Source organism: Seriola lalandi, unplaced genomic scaffold, assembly GCF_002814215.2.
Source record: "Seriola lalandi dorsalis isolate HSWRI2012SDOR001 ecotype SW California unplaced genomic scaffold, Sedor1 jcf7180002054889, whole genome shotgun sequence".
Classification (NCBI taxonomy): domain Eukaryota; kingdom Metazoa; phylum Chordata; class Actinopteri; order Carangiformes; family Carangidae; genus Seriola; species Seriola lalandi.
In genome coordinates, this window is record NW_019525441.1 from 335,236 (window position 1) to 354,448 (window position 19,213).

Genomic DNA, 19,213 nt, shown 5'->3' on the forward strand with positions numbered 1-19,213 from the left:
TCGCAACACGTCCTCCCTCTCTTTCTCCATCCATCCATCCATTCTTCTTTCCCTGTACCTCTTTTCCTTCCAGCTCTCCCTTAGCTCTTCTGTTCTTCCATGACAGTGAAATTTCTGACCCCCCCCTCCTTATTTTTCTTTTGCCTCTCTTGCCCTCTCTTTCAGTCTCATCTCTGGTTTCCAGTATCCCCTTTTTCCTCTCGACACAGTAATTAATTATGAGTTATAGTTTGCTTGAAGCTGAAATGACTTTGGATGTTTTGCTGCAGTATGAAAAACACTGAAACACGACACATCAGTGTAGTGTGCTCTGTGTGTGTGTGTATGTCTGTGTGTTTTGGTTAAAGACACAGAAATGACTTTGTTGTCTGTCACCTTCAAGGCAGAATTTTTCCAGTGGTGCTGCAAAAGGATAAGTGAAGTGCTTGTGTCTATCTGTGTAAGAGCCTGAGAAGCAATATTACTGGCCAATTGTAGCATATCATAGATACATCACTATCATCACATTATGTAGTAACATCAGCCAATGTATTTTTGGCTGGACCAACCATACCATTGGCCACTGCTACATCTGCGAATGTCTGTGAGTGAGTAAGTGAGTGAGTGATTAAGTTAAATCATTGCTCGCTAAGTGTTGGACTTTACCTGGTGGCTGTCTTTCAAAAAGATCTGGTGTGAATAATTTCAATTACATCATCATGGGGTGTTAACAGCAGATCCTCAATAGTTTTCAACTACTGCATTTCCTCAAAAATTGACCAGGGGCCTTTATTTACCTCAACTGCAGAAAGTAACAGTTAAGGTAAATAAAGGCAGGCTTGTATTAGATGCAGGCCTTTTTTTTTTATATGTATAATTGGTCAAACCCGTATGTTAGCATCATGGCTCATTTTGATCCACTCCCATTTGCCCTGTTAAAGTTACTGCATTATGCATTGATACAAACCCAACACACTCAACTCACCACGTCAGTGAGGGTTGATTACATATGTGAGCCCACTCCCAAAACACACACGCAGCGCACTCCCAATGAATGTATGACAAGTACACAGAGAGGGCCAATAAAATTTGGATTTTTTTTTTACTGGTCCACCAGTGTGGAGGCCCATCAGGAATTCTCCCGGGGCTCCCTATAGCCAGTCTGACTATGAAACAATCTATAGTGCAAACAACAATAAAATCAGAAAACCATATACTTGGTTTATATGTAGTCTATCCACACACACACACACGCACACACACACACACCAATGTCACCAACAAACCCCACCCAAGCAGACATCCACACACATACACAGGCATGGTGTGACCTCTGAGGTTTTAATCATCATGTAGGCAGGCCCGCTGAATTGTGGTAAGACTTGATTTCCAGCAAAGGTGACATCCTTAAAGCTCTTCTTTCATATTAGCTTTTCACTCTTCGTCTTTCTTCCCTGTCGCTCTCCTCTTTTCCCTGCCTCTCTTGCCTAGCAATATCCAAGCATGTCAGTGCCACTGAGGCAGGTAATAAATCAGGAATTATAACACTTCATTTTGCACACAGCACACTTTAGGCCTCCAATCATAATAAAACGGCTTAAGACTATACAGCAGAGGTAATGTGAATGGGGAGAGTGAGATGGTGAGGTCTACTGAAAACACTGATCAAGGATTGGGAGATTGTTTGGAAAAAGGAGGTTGTATGATCAATGTAGAACCTAAAGCTGTCATAAATCTTCCCTTATGCCTTCCATATTTTAGAGTGTCCCTTATTTAAGGTTGCCCTCCAAACAGAGAGCTACAACTGGTAAGTTAGGGTAAAATGAATTCACCATGAAATGGAACTTGCAATCATCAGGGCGTAGAGCAGAATAGGCACTTCAAATGCAAATCGACAACAAGTCTTGTCACCATTTTTACAAAGAAGAAGAGGGGAAAGGCTGAACTGTAACTTCACAGAGAAAAGTTGTGTACAGGGACACTAATATGTTTCACAATTAAAATATGGTTTGAAGGGAGAGGGAAGAAGTAGGGTACTGTAAAAGGTGAGAGTCAGACAAAGAAGGACCAAATATTTCTCAGCTGACATATTGACATGCCATAGCAGGAAAGGCTCAGATAACTAAGACTAAGACCAATATTAATGACTTTGTACCATTTATGTTTTTCAGTTAGCCATTCCAGTGAGCCCGCCTGAACAATACCAGAGCTGTGGAACTGGAACACATCAATGCAAATCAAGCGATTATTAAAGTTAATAATTTTTTCCTGCTACAACATGCCAAAATGTAGAGCAGAGAAACTGACAGATATACAACCCTCCCACACAGAGAAACACACACACACACACACACACACACACACAGGTTAAGGGAGGGGTGTACAAGAGTTAAATAACTGATCCAGGTTGAGACAAGCCCAGAGAGTATACTGGTGCCTCTGGGGAAATCACATGTAAATTTAAACCGTAACATACAGTATGAACACCCACAGATCTAAACCATTGGCACGTGGAAATAAAAATACAAAAAACAAATGTGTATGGATTGTATTTAAATGTGGCCACACAGACAGAACAAAGGAGTCCACAGAACTGTCAAATACCCACAACAGCTTCACAGTGTAGCACAACAGATTTCTGTTGTCTAACCAACCACTGACAACTTACATTCCCGATATTTCCGGACAGCTGTTGTCACAATGCCATTGACTTGACATCGCCTCAAAATAATCCCTTTGGAAATACTTGCTATAACTTTTTCCACCCTTTCAATTTGCCATATGTGAACTGATCATTGTACTAGCTTGTATGAGTCACACTCAGTTGTTTGCAAGTAACCGACACTAACCAATAACATCCAGTACAACTTTATCATTTACTCTGTTCATACACATTAAGACATTGATAATACTGTCACAATGGTGTTTACCTCATACTGGTTACAGCTTGTGTGGCGCCGGAGGGAAAAAAATAACATTATCTCACATGCCAAAATAACGGCTTCTGAAGTCACCCTTGGCTAAATCAGGTTTTCTGGCTTAGTCCCTGTAAACAGGATCAGACCTGCCCCAGTTCAGATGTTTTGTCTTGACAAATGAAGCTAGTGATCACCAACCACTGACCACACAGGAAGTTACACAGTTTATTTTTCTTAATTCTTTATATTCATCCATATGTTTCTGTTTCTGTTTCCTCTTCCTTTTTCCAGTGACCTGTATGTATCTGCTGCTTTCCCCGTCTTCCTCTTTTGCTGGTGCTGAACAGAGCTAAAGCAGACTTGACCTCTGAGATTAACTTCTTAGACATGAAAGCTTGATAATTTAGAAGGCTTTGTGGTGATTATAATAAAACATTAAACTGCTGCTTTTTCTCTGATCCCTCACTCTGTTTCTACAAAGTGTTTTTTTCCTTTTAGGTGTCTGTGAGGTACACACCAAGGTGTGCAGATGTGCTCAGTATATGAGGTGTTTATGTTTATTAAATGTGTGCGTGATGTGTATGCACGTGCCTGTGCAGAGCTCAGTACAAAGGACAAGGAATAAACTATTGGACAAAAACAGTCATGTTAATCCATCCTATTTCATCCCATTCCGTCACACACACACACAAAAGAAGAGTACCATGCACATCTGTGAGCCTCATCAGTGCAGTGGTTGATTTGGTTTTCTCAAAGCGCATGGATTACAGCTTTCCCTTATAATCCATAGTGGTGATGAAGAGTCTTAAAGATCTCAGATCCTGGTTTACTATGCACAGCTGGAATGAGGTCAGTCAACTGGCTTGTAGTGCCCTTTTAAACTGCTATTTCCTTTGTTTCTGTAATTCACAATTAATTGCCAACTAAACTAGTCTACACTTATCCACTGAACCAAGAAAAATCACTACTATTATAACTTAACAATTACAAAAGTACATTATATTCAAGGAGCTTTCATTTTTCAGGGCATGGATATCCATTTACTCAAGTTAACCATATCATTCATACTTGGTGGTCTTCTTGATAAGTGAGCAGGGTGGACAATAACAAGGACACCCATAAAAAAACAATTCCATCCAACAACAGCACACACTAAAGCCTCCAAAATTACTATCAACACATTATCTGACAGCTTCAATGGGAAACTGAACATTGCATTGGATGTAGTTGATGTATATGGGCGTGTGTTCACACCAGGTAGATGCAGCTACTTTGTTCAATCACAATGCAGGGACACTGATGCATAATGTCACACACAACACACGCATGTGTCATCTCTCATCTACTTTTGACTCTGCTTTGCTCTTAAGTTGTGGCTGCCTCAATTAGAAAGAAAAATATGACCTTACTTACAACTCTTCTTTTAAAAAAAAAAAAAGAAGTATATGACATACTTTGTCATCCTGTTCATATTCCCATCCAGTGTAAATTGCCATGTTAGTCCATGTGGGATAGATACTAGTGAAGACAGACTGTCTGCACCTGCAGAGACTTGCAGCCCTGCAGTAATGGTCTCCGAAAACTGAAAAATGAGCAGTTTGACATGATGTGTCAAAAGTGCCCTTCCAGCAGCTAAGATGTCCCATTTTTAAACATATTCAGCAAATGGTGCTGTATTATAACTACTGCCTGATAGAGAGCAAAGACAGAGAGAGAGAGAAGAAGAAACAGCTGGCATGATAAATAAGCAGAAGTGGAGAAGTGGCTGTGTCATTTTTCTGAAAGGTCAAAGTAAGAAAGAGAAAGTGAGGAGTCAGTGATTTGACAGGGTGCTGAAAGACTAAAATAATGCTACTGTCATTACAATAAGAAATGCTGGTGATTAAATACTCTGATATTTAGACCACTCTCCAAACTTAACATGTCCACAATTTATTCCAATCATCTCTGAACACAGATGTGTGCACTACTGTGCAGGCATGCAAAAACACTTCTTCCATTTTATGTCATTCATCCTCTGTCTAATGAGGAAAGAATGTATCTATCTAAACTACTAAAACTAATGTTGGCATGACGCCATAATAGTTAATTGCCAGTAATTTCCAATAATTGTCAATAATTACAGTACAGTCTCCTTTGGGCTGGTTATGAAAATGTTGACAATGTTAGTATTTAACTGATTAGTCAAACAAGGCAACAGGGGAGACATTCATGTCATGTAATGCACACACTAACACACAGCATATATATATAGTTCAAATGCTGCTAAATTAAAGAGTGTAAACTGGCAGGTCAATGGTCAAAGCAGTAAATAAAGACAGAAGGATGACCTGAAAAACAAATGTACACACAATATATGTTGTGTGTGTAGTATTGCAACAGACCACAAGAGTTGTGAATTCTTCCATTTTAGAATATTTTGGGTTAGTCTTTTACAGAGCAGATTAATTCATTTGCCAAAAGTCCCACTGCCAAAGGAAAAGACAAGTTGAGCAGAGGTCTTTAGGGTCAAGGGAGGCTGAGTTCGTCTACACAGCCTTTTTACCAATTCAGCAGCCAGTGTACATTTGGTTATGTCCACACATGGCCACTGGACCGGGACCCTTGACTCATCATCAGGCTGTAAACATTGCCATCACTTAGGATTAGGATGCATGGCCTCTGTAACAGTAGTGAACTTTTCAAAACAAAGAAATGTGAACAAAAAATACAAGTGTGTGTTCAGCAAAGCCCCTTTAGTCACACTGCAGCAAAGAGAGATAGCAAGTGGTTAATTAGCGTACATAAATATATTAGGTGTTTCTGAGAATGTTCTCTTGTAATGGTGATGACTTTATACAGACTCATTATTGAAAGTCATCATTACAATTTCAAGAGTATACTTAATTGTAAATTTAATTTGATTAAAAGGAATCACGCAACTGACAGTTTGACATCAAGAAATACACTCCAAATTTACATGAAAACCTTCTTGAATATCAACTGGAAATGTGTGTGTGAGCCATTTCACAAACTGAGAGCTGGGTAAACTGAGTTCATGTAGGTTTACACTCTATTACATGCCTTTCCACAGCCCCTCCCTCCCCACAGTTTGTCTCCCCTTAAACTTTCCCTCTCCCTTCAACTCCAGCCCTCAAAAGCCTATGGCATAAACACATCAGACAAGCTTTTGAGCCAGCCGTCATTCACAGTGGCAAGTGAGAGGATGCAAATTGTTATCCAGCGTTTTACCCCTCTCCCTTCCTCTCCTCCTCCCCTGCTTCGTCTCTTCATAGTTGGTCATAGCCGTTTTTATACTTTGATTTTCTGCAAGCTTTACCTCATCGCATTGCTTTGCCCAGAGAAATGGAGAAAAACCTCTTACACACACTGACTTACATGTGGACAGACAGACAGACAGACAGACAAACAGACAAACACACATACACACACACACACACACACAACTATCTGGTTGCCAGATTTGCCGGTGGGCCCAGAACAACCCAATCAAAGCTCAGCTGAAGGACTGCCGTGACAATGCAGAACGGATGGACACAAAGAAAGGGGAGTGTGGAGGGAAGGATGAAACCTCTCTCAGAACTTGTGCTTTCTCTCCAGTTACATTTGTAGACTCCGAGAAAAAGAGAGAGAGGGTGTCCTTTTTGTGAGCCAACACAGGAAAAAGTCAGAAGGAGGACGCTTGATGCAATACAATAAAGTGGCTAACCTTTCCTCTTCTAGTATGTCATCTGGGGTTCGGAGTAGTGCTGATGTTTCCAGCAACTCCCAGTGCTCTGTGTGGGAGGTGGCAGATTGTGTGTTCAATATAGGAAGGCTTGGTTATAACAACCAACGTTTGTCTATATACACACACTATACTGGGCATCTAGTTGTTGCAAGGTTATTTATTTGAAAACCATTTAAATGTTATCTCCACTCGCTACTATATTTTCCTGTTTCCCCTGGTGCATTGATGCTGGAATGGTTGGTCAATAAATTGACTAGATGATCGACATAAAATTAAGCAACTATTTTGAAAATTTGTTAAATAAGCCATTTATCAAGCAAAAATACATATGCTAGTTTCAGCTTCTTAAATGTAAGGACTTTGGCATTTACTTGTTTTCTATGTGAGGGTATGTATATATAACTACAAACACTCAGCCACTGTTTCGAATCATGAAGACTTGCTGTGTGGGAGAGCATACAATACCCATACCAACAGTCATCAGTGCTTAGAGTGTCAACAAGTATCAGTGCTCCTCTTCCCACTGCAGATAAAAGTTAATAGTGAATCTTCTGAGCTCAGTTATTGTCACATGAAAGGTCAAAAGTCCATCACAGTATCAACCCATCATGTCTCTTTAGTCCCTCCTGCTATTTTTTTTTGAGGGAAACACAGCAGTGAAGGCAATTTCTGTAGCGGGGTTCTCAGTTGACAAATCATGTTGCCATAGGAACACAGTTAGTTGCGTAGGTGGCAGGTAAGGATGCTGTGTGTCACTATAGTGGAAAGATTTAATAGGTCCTCCCGATGCTGAGAGCAAGCATGGATGCAGCAAGCCCTCAGCGTACAATATAGCAGATTCTCAAACCTAACTATCATCACAACAGGGAGTGAGAAAGGATGACACAAATCAAACATATGTGTCAGACTTGAGGGATGATATCATGCATGAGTAAACACACACTGCAGATTAACCAGGGTGATGATTCACCAGTTTGCTGGGGTACATGGCAAAAATTTCACATTACAATGCAGTCACCCCTTTCCTGGAAAGTTTAAACACGGCAATCAAAAATCAATACCAATCACTGATGAAAGTCAGCGACTAAACCCGACAAAAAAATGAAACATGTCTTATTCCAGGAGAGAACAAACTTTTCCCAAGCACTTGGCAAGAGTTGGGCCCTGGCTAAGAGTCAGGCCCTGGCTAAGAGTCAGTCACTGTATTCACACAGACACAAGCCATTCCAAATCCCATCAACAGAAGAAAAAAAGTACTCAAGAAAGGCAAAATCCCAAACTCAAAAGGGAGTAGCACACAGAGAGAAGAATAACACCAAAACCCTGTGTAAGTCTTGTTAAATCTCTCTGTAACATCCCCAACATTATGCTGCTAGACTATGATATATCCTGAGGGGAGGGGGGAGACAGGAGAAGGTGGGATGATGGAGGCAGGGTATTACAGTAAAGCAAATCCTCCCCCTACCCCACCGCCTTCTGGGTAGAGCATGGCAGGGGTCCTCCCTGAGCCCGCTGTTTCACAATTACTGTAGTAACACTGCATACTGATGCCCCCTGACACCACTGACACTTGGAGCAGACAGGAAGTGAAAGACAGGAGACAAGAAAGACTGATACAGAAAGTGTGGGGGTGAAAGGCGAGGCAAGACATATCATTATCCTTAAATCCTCTGGCCATCCAAACAGAGGATCCCTCCTGCTAAGAAACAATATTATACCATAAAAGTATAGTAATCAAACATAGTATTTACATTCTCTGTGTATTTTTACCATCAGTGCTGTTCAATAGGGCCATTCTTACAGGGGCATGAAAACACTTGTCAATCATAGCAGCACTGCACTTAGGGGTACTAACTACTCCATCAACCTACTTAAATAACAGTAATAATACAGTCATTTTACATGGCAGTTTCTAGTACTGGTCACACTCTTTTTTCAAAGCTTGCAGACAGCATAATAAAAGCTCTGTGCATGCCTCTACCAAAACCTTTTAAAGCGATACCAATGTCGTTTTCTAAGGAGAGGTGGTGCTGTGAGCGCTTACCAAAAGAAGTCACTGGCCTCTTTTTGCACCTAGCAAGGTAAGCACTGATCCTCTTTTCAAGCTGAGACAAGTTCAACTTTTTTTTGAAATACAGCACTCATCAATTTGACCCCAGAGTTCCTACAACCAATAAGGTTAAAGGAGGGCTGGGACCAGGGTGGAGTGCCGAGAGCATAAATACAACTGTCAACATCTAACATTAACATCTACCCCTACATGTTACAAGCACTGCAAACCCTAATGCTCAAGAACTTGACATGGGGGCTCACAGTCATAACTATATTGAAGTACAACACATAAGAATTGCACACTTAAGCAACATATTAACAAAGCACAGTTAGATCCTGCAGCCTCACTTAAAGAAACCCTTGCTATTGATAAATGGAGTAATGACAAAAAAAGCCCTAACGTTCTAAGTGTCTGTCTGAACACAGCAAGGGATGAATTAGGTTACATGATAAATATTGAGAGCTCTGAGGTATTGACTGATATGGATTAATAAAACGTGTGTGCACGCATGCATGCATACTTCAGCATGCATGCCCATGCTTCTTTGCGACAGGCAGGATGAAAACAGAATTAAGGGCCTAATCCTTGCGTGGACTTAAGGCGTCGGCCCGGGAGCAAATGAGAGCGAGCGAGAGGGGAAAAAAATGCCCTAAGACTGTCTGCAATTTTCCCATCATTTCATGCATCTGAAACAAAACTAATTTACTGCTTGTCATGCTCGGCTTGGCACACACAAACATAAGAGCCAATGTGCCACAGCGTGTCATCTGCTGCCGCATCAAAGAGAGCTGTTTATATATCAGACTCACGGCTCCATATGAATCATTGAGACCTGGGAGAAACGTTTAACATGGTCTTATCAAACGGAGCAGTCTGGCAAACCCACTGATACATTGGTGCCTTTCCACATCTCCCTGATTCCTATCTAAGACAGAAACATCCCATGTCTTCTTCTCACTTTATATTCTGCCTCATAGGTCATTCCAATGTCACAACAGCCGGGATTTTTTTTGCCCAACCCCACACACAAACACACACAGATAAAGTTATGTGCTTGGCATAAAGATATGGGAGGAGAGAGCTGGAGGCAGAGACAGTCAGAGAGAGAGAAGGATTGAGAAAAAAGATGAAAGGAAAGCATGAGAGATGGCTAGAGGGAGAAAATAAAAGTGGTGCAACTGTGATATACTAGCATGTACATGTACTGGGTCCCATTATAACAGCACGTGACAGCTTAATAGGACTCTGGCTGCCAACATGAAAAAAAAAGTTCTGAAAAGCAGGATATGTGCACACACACACACACACACACACACACACACACACACACACACACACTAAGAGGACAAGCACACAAATTTGAACATTCAGAAATGAGCTGACATACACATTAACACTAAAAAAACAGGCACAATCGCACAGGCTTGCCTGCCAGCTACAGTCACACTGACACAGAAAAACACAGGAACTTCAGCATGCAGTAGAGACACTTTGCCCAGTAGGCAAGCTACTTTCCTTTGCCTCACCGTCACAGGCAGTTAAACAGCAACTAATGGACCACACATCAGCCATCAGCATCTAATGTTTTTTGTTAAGGTTGTTTTCAGCTGCCCATTAAAGAATCATCAGACTTTGGTGCCAACTATGGTGTTTTTTTCCCCTACCAGCCCACAGCACATCTAAACATATGTAAATGCTATAAAAAATCATCTATGGAATGATGACTTCAACATTTCCAAAGTAAAATTTGAATTATGTGTTAATAAACATATGTATCTTCTGATGAATTATCCAACAAACAGTTACACCTAATGTAACTGTGCCATTGAAACAAATTCAAAATTGTGAACGAAAGCACAGTCTATGGGATTACCCTATCCACTGCACCAGCCTGTGAAGCCACACTGCCCCTCATGGATTTTTCAGCATACAGCCTTGTCCCTTCAGCCACGCTCTTTTGAGTGTGCACTAAACAAGTATGTAAGCCTGTTGGTGGGATCATTAAAAACACAACTAAGAATGTATAATTGGTCTGCTTATGAGATATTTGCGTAACAACAATAACCCAATGCTGTACATTAAGTATAAGGTAACATGAAATAGGGAATGGAAGGGGGACAATGAATTGATGGATTGAGTCTGGAGAGCAGGTGGATAGAGGGAGGGAGAAACCAGCAGAGGGGCTCAGAGTAGTCAGTGTGACTGCTGTACTAGGGATCTGCATTTTGCATAGGCTGGAGCAGCTGCTTTCTGTGTATGAGGTGCAAGAGAGGGTGGGAGCAAGGGAAATGAGGAAGGAGGGAGTGATGGAGCAGGAGCCACATTTAGAGTCAGACACCTACATCACACTACATGGCTGAAGCAGAGCGACAGCGCAAGCCTGCACTGTTATGTTCCTTGCTTAAATGTAAAGAAATCAGCTCTACCTCCAACAAACCTTCCCATTCAAATTTACATAACACTGACGCTGGGAAACGACCCACAGCAATGCTGTGCCATAGGGGATCAGTAACTTTGTGTACAACCAGAATGTTGGCAAAATCAAAATGTTGATAAAGTAAAATACTGTTTACAGAACCAAGTGCATCATTTCAAGACAGCGGTTACCATGTAAAACTTTAAATATTGAGGAAAAATTGCTCATTGCCACGTCACTTGGCTGTATGACCCCACAGGAGAAGTGTGGCGCAATCAAGAGGAAGTTGATCTATGAGTGTTCACGATTCAAACACCTCTAAATCATCTCAGAAAATTAAAGTCACCAGATTTGTTAAACTGCAATTTGGAAGTGAAGTAAAAATCTAGTCTTGTGTCAGTACTTCACTCAATATTCTGAAAACATTTGCAGATCACCACAGTGGAATGTGTAATATATTCAATAGAGAGTTTTGAATGACATTTAAAATGGTAAAGCGTATGCAGGTGCCTCTTTACTACAATATCAAAGCAAAAATCCTTCAGATAATATTTTTTTAATCTCTAAAAGGAACTACTTTAACCTTAAATCACTTATCATATTATCCTAAAGGAATATTATAGTAATACCATAGGTAGTAAATTCCATGGTTTTAGATTAAACTCAGTAGTCTACTGCATACCACAGAGACTAAGTCTCTGTGCAGATATTACAATGTTTTCTGTTAACATGAGTGTCCCTAAAGTCAAACCCTTATTTAGGCGCTCTGCCAGAGCCACACCGGTCAAGTTCAAAATCTCTGAGAAAAGACTGGCATATCCCCACGATCCTGGAAGCCACATGGGAAGAAATGTGATTCGGCATAACACAACGTGCGTTTTCCATGAATTATGAGACAGCAGATATAGCTACTGTTAAAATCCTAGGTAACTGTGCGGCTGCATTGTGAGTTCGAAAAATACCTCACTGGCTACAAGGAGACGTTCAAAGTCAAAAATTCCAGGAAATAATTCTTAGGGATTATGCAACTCCGAAGCGTCAATATTGCAAAGAAACCGTTTAGAAAGCTCCTTCATAGTACCATGCTTGAATAGTTTCAGGCTAAATAAAATCACCCCAACGTGGATCCCTAAAGATGCAGGATATGCTCCAAAACGGCGTGGATTTAACAACTTTTTAAGAGAGACGCGCTGTGTTCATCACTGTAACTCACAATGTTTTCCCATTAACCTTTTAATTTTAACATATGGCGGGAATTGCAGTTGCTAAGCATCCTGATGTGTAGCAGAATATCAAATACTTTTGACCATTTCTATATTTGAGACCCGAGCCACGACTGAAATCCCAACTGCAGTCCATGTGTCTACACGCCACTAAATGCAAGACCTAGGGACTGGGTTTTTCCCCTAAGACACTGCACAAATCCGACGCGGAACCCCCGACAAATCTTATTGTTTTTAACCTTCAGAGTTTAACACTGCAAGATTAATAAGCACATTGTAGGCATACAGCTTTCTCAGTGGAAGGAGGGCATGAATGATGTGAAGCGCCAAACGGAGGGAATCCACTCAATATAGAGTCCCAAGTTGAAAGAAATAGCAGGTCATTAAATTTTTCTGCAATTCTCCCCGGGGCTAGTTATACGATCCAGATGGACAGGTCCGGAATGAAACCCGCCCCATTGCCAGAGTGCGCAGAGCAGGCATGGCGCAGCTAGAACAGGTGCAGCACGCCTCGAATCACCTGGCTGGTGCAGTGGCAACCTCACACCCAAAAACCTGGCTATAAAGGCACCAAAGCACATTAAAAACAACCCTGACTGTGGGAACTAACGCCGTGACAACCCTCTTTCCTTACCTGTAATCTATGCAGATATCACTTCACAGCCGCAGCCGCATCGACACTGCGGATAAGAGGCACGTCCAGAGCAATCCCCAACTCCTTTTACTCCCCCCAAAAATGAGAAATGCTCAGAGTAATGTTATATCCGGATCAAACGACTTGTCCACTTTAAATCCCCGGTAGGTTTGTAGTCAGAATGCGATTCCTGCACGGGAAAAAGAAATAGCAGCAGACTTCCAGCAGCATTCCCCGTTCAGCAGGACTCTACTACGCCGCTCTGAGTGCTCTGAGACCCGGGAGCTGCACCTCCCATCCCTCGGCGAGGACGCACTTGGTATGCCGCTGGAAAAGCCGCTGCGCCGTACGGGATACCGCAGGAGGCTGTGCTTGTGTGCGTGTCTGTGTGTGTATGTGTGTAGAGAGAGTGTGTGTATAGATGTGACTCAGTGCGGTGCTCCTGCTCAACTGAGGTGCTGAGGGTGCTGCAGCGGAGTGCGAAAGAGAGAGAGGGAGAGGGAGTGCGGGAGGGACTGAGCGAGGGAGAGAGGGAGAGAGAGAGGTGCGCTGCCTCGGAGTTTGCAGCTTCGCAGCGGATCTTGACGCTCGGGAGGGACTGAGTAGATGGCGCTTCGCCCGTTGCAAAAGACGACTGTTTTCACCAAGGATCTTGACTCACCCGCAGTAACATCTCAGATCTGGAGGGGGCTGCGCTTGGGTTACATTTTTAAGTCCCTGGCAACTACCCTTAAAGAGGTTTAGTGGGCATTAAAGATCACTATACAAAACAATGTGCATCTCACCAAGCCTTTAATCACTGGGCTATAATCACGTTTATGATCTCATTATCTTTAAGGACAGTGACAAGGTTCCATTTGAGATGGGATCATTTCTCTGATGTCCCATGCAGGGTCATGTTGATTTTTTTCGTGTCAGCATCTTTACACAATCGCACAGACCGCTTTTAACAAGCATTCAAAGTTGATTTTCAACTTTAACTGTTCCACCCTTTGATTGGCATTCTTCACCCAAGAAAACAAGGATATAACAGAGGATATGAGATTACATAAATCTTATGCTTTGTTAAAGTACAGGTTTATGCATTGAGGTATGGGTCCCGGAGCCAGACGAAGGTTTATGTAATGCATCATCCCGTCGAGAATGAGATTTGGCAATGCCATAGGGGAATTTACACAAATACGATACAATACCGGGGTGAAATGATCAGATCATCGGATTTGAATATCTAATCGCAGGATCATTTAAAGATAGAGATTAAGCAACACAGCAACATAATTACGACACTTGCATAGTTGTAGGGGATTAGAATCTGCATTTTTGTTCTTTGATGATCTTTTAGCATGCTTCAGGAGTGTATCCTCCCCCCATAAATGTTAAGCAATTAATATTCTAAAAGCCTAATTATGTAATCATGTCTTTAACGAAATAAGCAGTATGGGGGTGGGGGAATAGGATAATGCATTTTCCATTAAACAGGCTATTAAGCGTACTCCTTATCTTCATATAAAGACAATTCAAAACAAATCCATCAAGATCAACAAAATATTGCAAACAATATTGAGTCATGTTGAGGTTTCTATTATGTCAATAACTTCCAAAACGAGCCTCGTCGGTCTGCAATGGGCCTATTATTATTTCGCATAGTCAATGAAAGGATGTAGAATTTGAGGACCTGACAATTAGCTCACTGAAAACAAACTGGAAAAAAACAACTTCATGAGGAAAATAATTCAAGTTAGAATAGAGTGTAAGCATGGGCGCCCTGACCATTTAGACACAACCTGGAGGTAGTATGAACTTAGGGGAGTGTGGAGGGATCTTTTGGGGAGGTGTCCGTGCCTGCTGCAACATCCTCGTCCTCCCTTAGTGCTCCTCTCCCTCCCTGCTGTCACATCCAGACCGGTGCCTCGGCATTGAAACACTGCATCAGAGCCCCACCTACAGGCCAAAGAAACTCTACAGCCACTGACATTGACAAATACAAACCAAGCCAAAAGTGCACCAGTGGCTCTGTGCTGCTCTGTGGCCACTTAATGACCAGAATTCACTGCAACCATCTTGGAGATTTTATCAAAGTGTTCACAAGGATAACTGTAAAAACCCCTATAAGACACAGATGTTATACAAACGCCACAAAAAAGTCAAGCCAGGTAAGTGCTAAATTATCATCTGCTGCCTATGAAAGTATTCGTGTTGGTGATTTTAGGTCCTTAAGGAAAGACGTCTACATCGTCTTCGGTCTCTTGGGTGGGGAAAGTGACCAAAAGCCAGAGGAACACATTGTTACTATTTTACAAGCCAACATAACAGCGAAAACAATAGCTGATACTGGCACTAACACAGCTAATTAAGTTGGCATGTACCCAAACAATGACAATCATGGCACTGAAGTAACTGTGCGAAAGCTAATATGCTCAGGAAAAACCCGAAGAAACAACATTTACATTAAAAAAACGTACTTACCTCGAGTATTTTCCACAGCCGTCTATCAAATAAGTAAACTCCAGCGTTCAAATGCATCTTCAACAGCAATATAAACTCAAATTAAGGTGCTTAAGTTATCAAAATCGACGTTACTCAAAGATTGTAAACAAGGAACCTGTGACATACCCCTAATTGCCGCCATCTTGGAGTCACGTGACTGTAATCTCGCACACCTGTGTTTTCTTTTTACCACAATGACTAAATGCTGTGAAGCTACTGCCAAATATGTGGCCTACATTGTAAAATCACAAAGGTACATGTGACCACATTAACAGGTATACTTTATGGCTACAGCTCAAGCATATAGTCACGTTGATTTGTAGTGGAACATTTTATGCAAACAGGCCTGATAAAATGTATAAATAAGCCTGCGGACATAACTTTGAAGTTATGTCTGCACTGCATGTAGTAGCCTATCACATATTCTGTATCTTGTCCCAATGCTTCACTGGAGATGTATTGGCTATTAATGGCTTCAGTGTTACATCAAATGAGAGTTGAAGCCTTGGGTATCTTTGTATACATATTTCCCTAAAATGTAATCGTATATATTTGGTGTCTTTGGAAACTCTGCTAGAATTTAAAATAGGACTCTGTGGGTTTGAAATGCTTGAAGAGACCAGATATGTTTGTAAACATGGCTCCACTGCTGCTACCAGAAGGGTATAAGTGGTTTTAAGACATTCTGCTCCTTGACAGGGTAATACTTTGTAGCTGTTTAGAAATCAATACAAAGAATGGACCAAGATAGCTTTTTGTAAACAAATAAACACATGAAACCAAAGAAAGAGGTTTTTAGGTCCTACAGCTCAATTTCACCTTTGAGAGAGACTGACCCCTAGTAAATCAATTCACGCAATAAGTCAACAATAACTGTGTGTTTGGGGGTGGTCGCTATTTTCCCAAGTCGCTTTGACAGCCGATTGTTGTCAGTATGTGTCAGACCTGTGTTAATTTATTATACTTTGGTCCTCATGACAGACTCTGAGGGTATCTCCCGGAGTCATTTGAAGGATGAAACTGCCTAGATATCAACAAACCTATTGGCTTCATTTAATTATTCAATACAAGCGCAGGGCTAAATCAACAGTCTGTGGATCTCAATATCAGATAGCTTTCAAAGCACAGCAAATCAATAGTGCTGCAATCTACAGTGACAATAGTAATTCCATGAAGGGTCAGGATCGCATGACCTTATGAAATTAATGTTGAGGTCACTGGTCCATGTGTAGATCAAACATGCTTGGACCAAATGATAATGGGTCTGTATAATTATGTTTTATCGTCGGAGTAACATCCTATCTGTGTGCTGCATGAGCATATATAATTCAATCCAAGGACACACAGGTCTGCCTTGAAAACTTAAACACACAAGGTTTTTTTATTTAAGTTAAGTAGAAGATTTACATGCATGTCAGGCTTCACAATAAATAACATATTTAATTTCTCCACTGTTCGTTCTCTGATCTTAAAATCAGCCTGTAAAAACTACTGTAATATTTTTACGAGTGACCCTATAGGATCTGTTAACATGTCAACATTCTGTTGACAGCTGACAAGCAAAAAGAAATATTAGAAGAAGCTCATATTTGATTGTATATGTATATATAACAGTGTTTTGCAATTTGCTTTTTCACCTTTTTTTTGCTTTTAGTCTTTTGTTTGCTTCTAGTCTGATCCCATTTAATAAGAGTTAATTTAAAGGTTAATATAAGCCATGATTGTAGTTGTTGGCAAAACAGTCTCATCAAGTTGTTCATTAAATATTCAGCTTTCCATTTTTCTGAGCATTTTGTCCATATTTTCTCAAATGTTGAGATTAAAAATTCATTCTTGTTATTCCTGGTATTTGGGGCAGATTTTTTGGACAAAATAAAAGCACAGTTTTAGACTTATTGTATATAAAAATGAAATATAGATTAGGGGTGACCCGATATTAGTGGTTAAGGTGCATATCACATGGGCATAAAAGCCCTGAGCAGCAAGTCCCCAGCTTGACTCTCGTCCAGCCAGACCATTTACTGCATGTCACTCCTCCACTCTCTCTCCACACATTTCCTGTCTGCTGCTGTCTAATAAAGCCATAAAATGCCAATAAATAAATATATTGAATTATAAGTATATTGACAAATGGTAACAGGAGTTGCTAGGTAATAGTTATACAGGTGTGAAAATATAAATTTGAGTGTTGAGTTCAGAATACCTGTCCTGCTGTGCGAAAGTGCAAGGGCAGCAGAGGAGAGGATGATGCTAGCTCAGTGCTTGGCTCTTTATTAAAATGCACTGACCAATTTGACTTTCCCATTTGTCTTGCAAATGAGATGATGACTTATGGAGGCATCATGAATAGCTTTGATGAAGCCTCCTTTTTAATGCAGTCAAGTGGGTTGGAGGGAGGTCTGCATGTGTATCTGTGTGTTTGTGTGGGTCCTGTTGCCAGCTGGCACAGGGTTATTTCAGCAGCTCTCCTCATCTTGCCGAAAAACTGTGTGTGTGTGCATGTGTGTGTCTACACATAAGCCTGCATTGCATCCCTGTGTCCTTTTGAATTAACTCAGTGAACCCCTTTAAACACAGCTGTACATGGTTTATCGTAAGCCTGTGGGGATACAGGGATCACCCCACAGTGGTACACTGTTCCCGGGGGTCTTCCCCTTTCCCCCTGCAAGCCCCAATACACACTCCCTGCATACACACTGTATCATCCACATAATAGACATTCATCACACATCTGTTACAGTATATCCCTCAATGCTGCAGGCTGCTAAATCACGCGTACGGAGTGTGTATATATCCGCTTTATGGTCAATTTACAAGTCATTTCTATCTCAGGGATGATGATATTTATGAGCTGCCAATGCTGATGCCAGATTTAGTATGTCCATCTTCATAAAAGTGTCTGCCCATCTCAAAGCTTTATTCCTTCCTGGTTTAAATCACACTGAAACACTGGATATGTCAGCCTCATCCATGATATCTCATTTTTGTAGAAAATCTATTAGCATGTCGCTGAGCTAATGAAGTTTTATGTGTTGTATGGACGCAATGAATGGCACTCTGATACCCCATTGATTTGGATTGTAAATAGGTTTTCCATTTTCTGTCTGTATCTTGAGCAACTGGATAGTAAATTATATTGAAGCTGACATTTCTCTATATATAGTGTGTATGTGTGTGTGCGTGTGGTGCATGTGGGTGGATGGGCGGGTGTGTTGAATATGTCACTCAGTCATATAATTAGTTAGTTTGCATATTGATGACTTACTACCTTTTCTGTAAATGTGTGCGCTTGTGTGCTTCAGGTTTACTCCATCATCTCATGTGTGTGCTTATTCATCCATGTATCATGTCCATCAGCCTCCCCATCAGGCTAGCAGCTGCCTGTCTGTCTGTCCATATCTGTGTGTGTGTGTGTGTGTGTGTGTGTGTGTGTGTGTGTGTGTGTGTGTGTGTGTGTGTGTGTGTGTGCACTCCAGGGGCAGGTGAGTAAATGTTTTGCCAGCTATTTCTCCAGAGAGCCAAGCTCATGTCCACGGAGATCCAGACCAAGCCACCCCCACCGCGCCTCTTTCTGTCCCCCTAGAATTAAACTCTTCCGTTGGGATGGACACTGCAGATGGTCAGGGGGTTGGAGACCAGGGACACAAAATATAAATGCAAAGAGCCACGAAAACCAAGAAAAAAAAAAAGACCAAGTTTTCCTGTTAACCACTATTAAACCATCATTGTATCCCTTTGCCTCCACTACCAAGGTTCAGCTTTAATACAATAAG

The 19,213-nt window shown here is 41.3% G+C and overlaps 1 protein-coding gene across 1 annotated transcript in view; it reads right to left on the reverse strand.

The window, feature by feature from the left end:
* The window catches only part of plxna4 (plexin A4), a 236,378-nt gene extending 222,942 nt beyond the window's left edge, over positions 1–13,436 (reverse strand). Inside the window, exon 1 of the mRNA XM_087180100.1 lies at positions 12,954–13,436. The gene's annotated coding sequence lies outside the window, so the exon portion shown is untranslated. The remainder of the gene's footprint in view (positions 1–12,953) is intronic.
* Between the last annotated feature and the right edge of the window lie 5,777 nt (positions 13,437–19,213).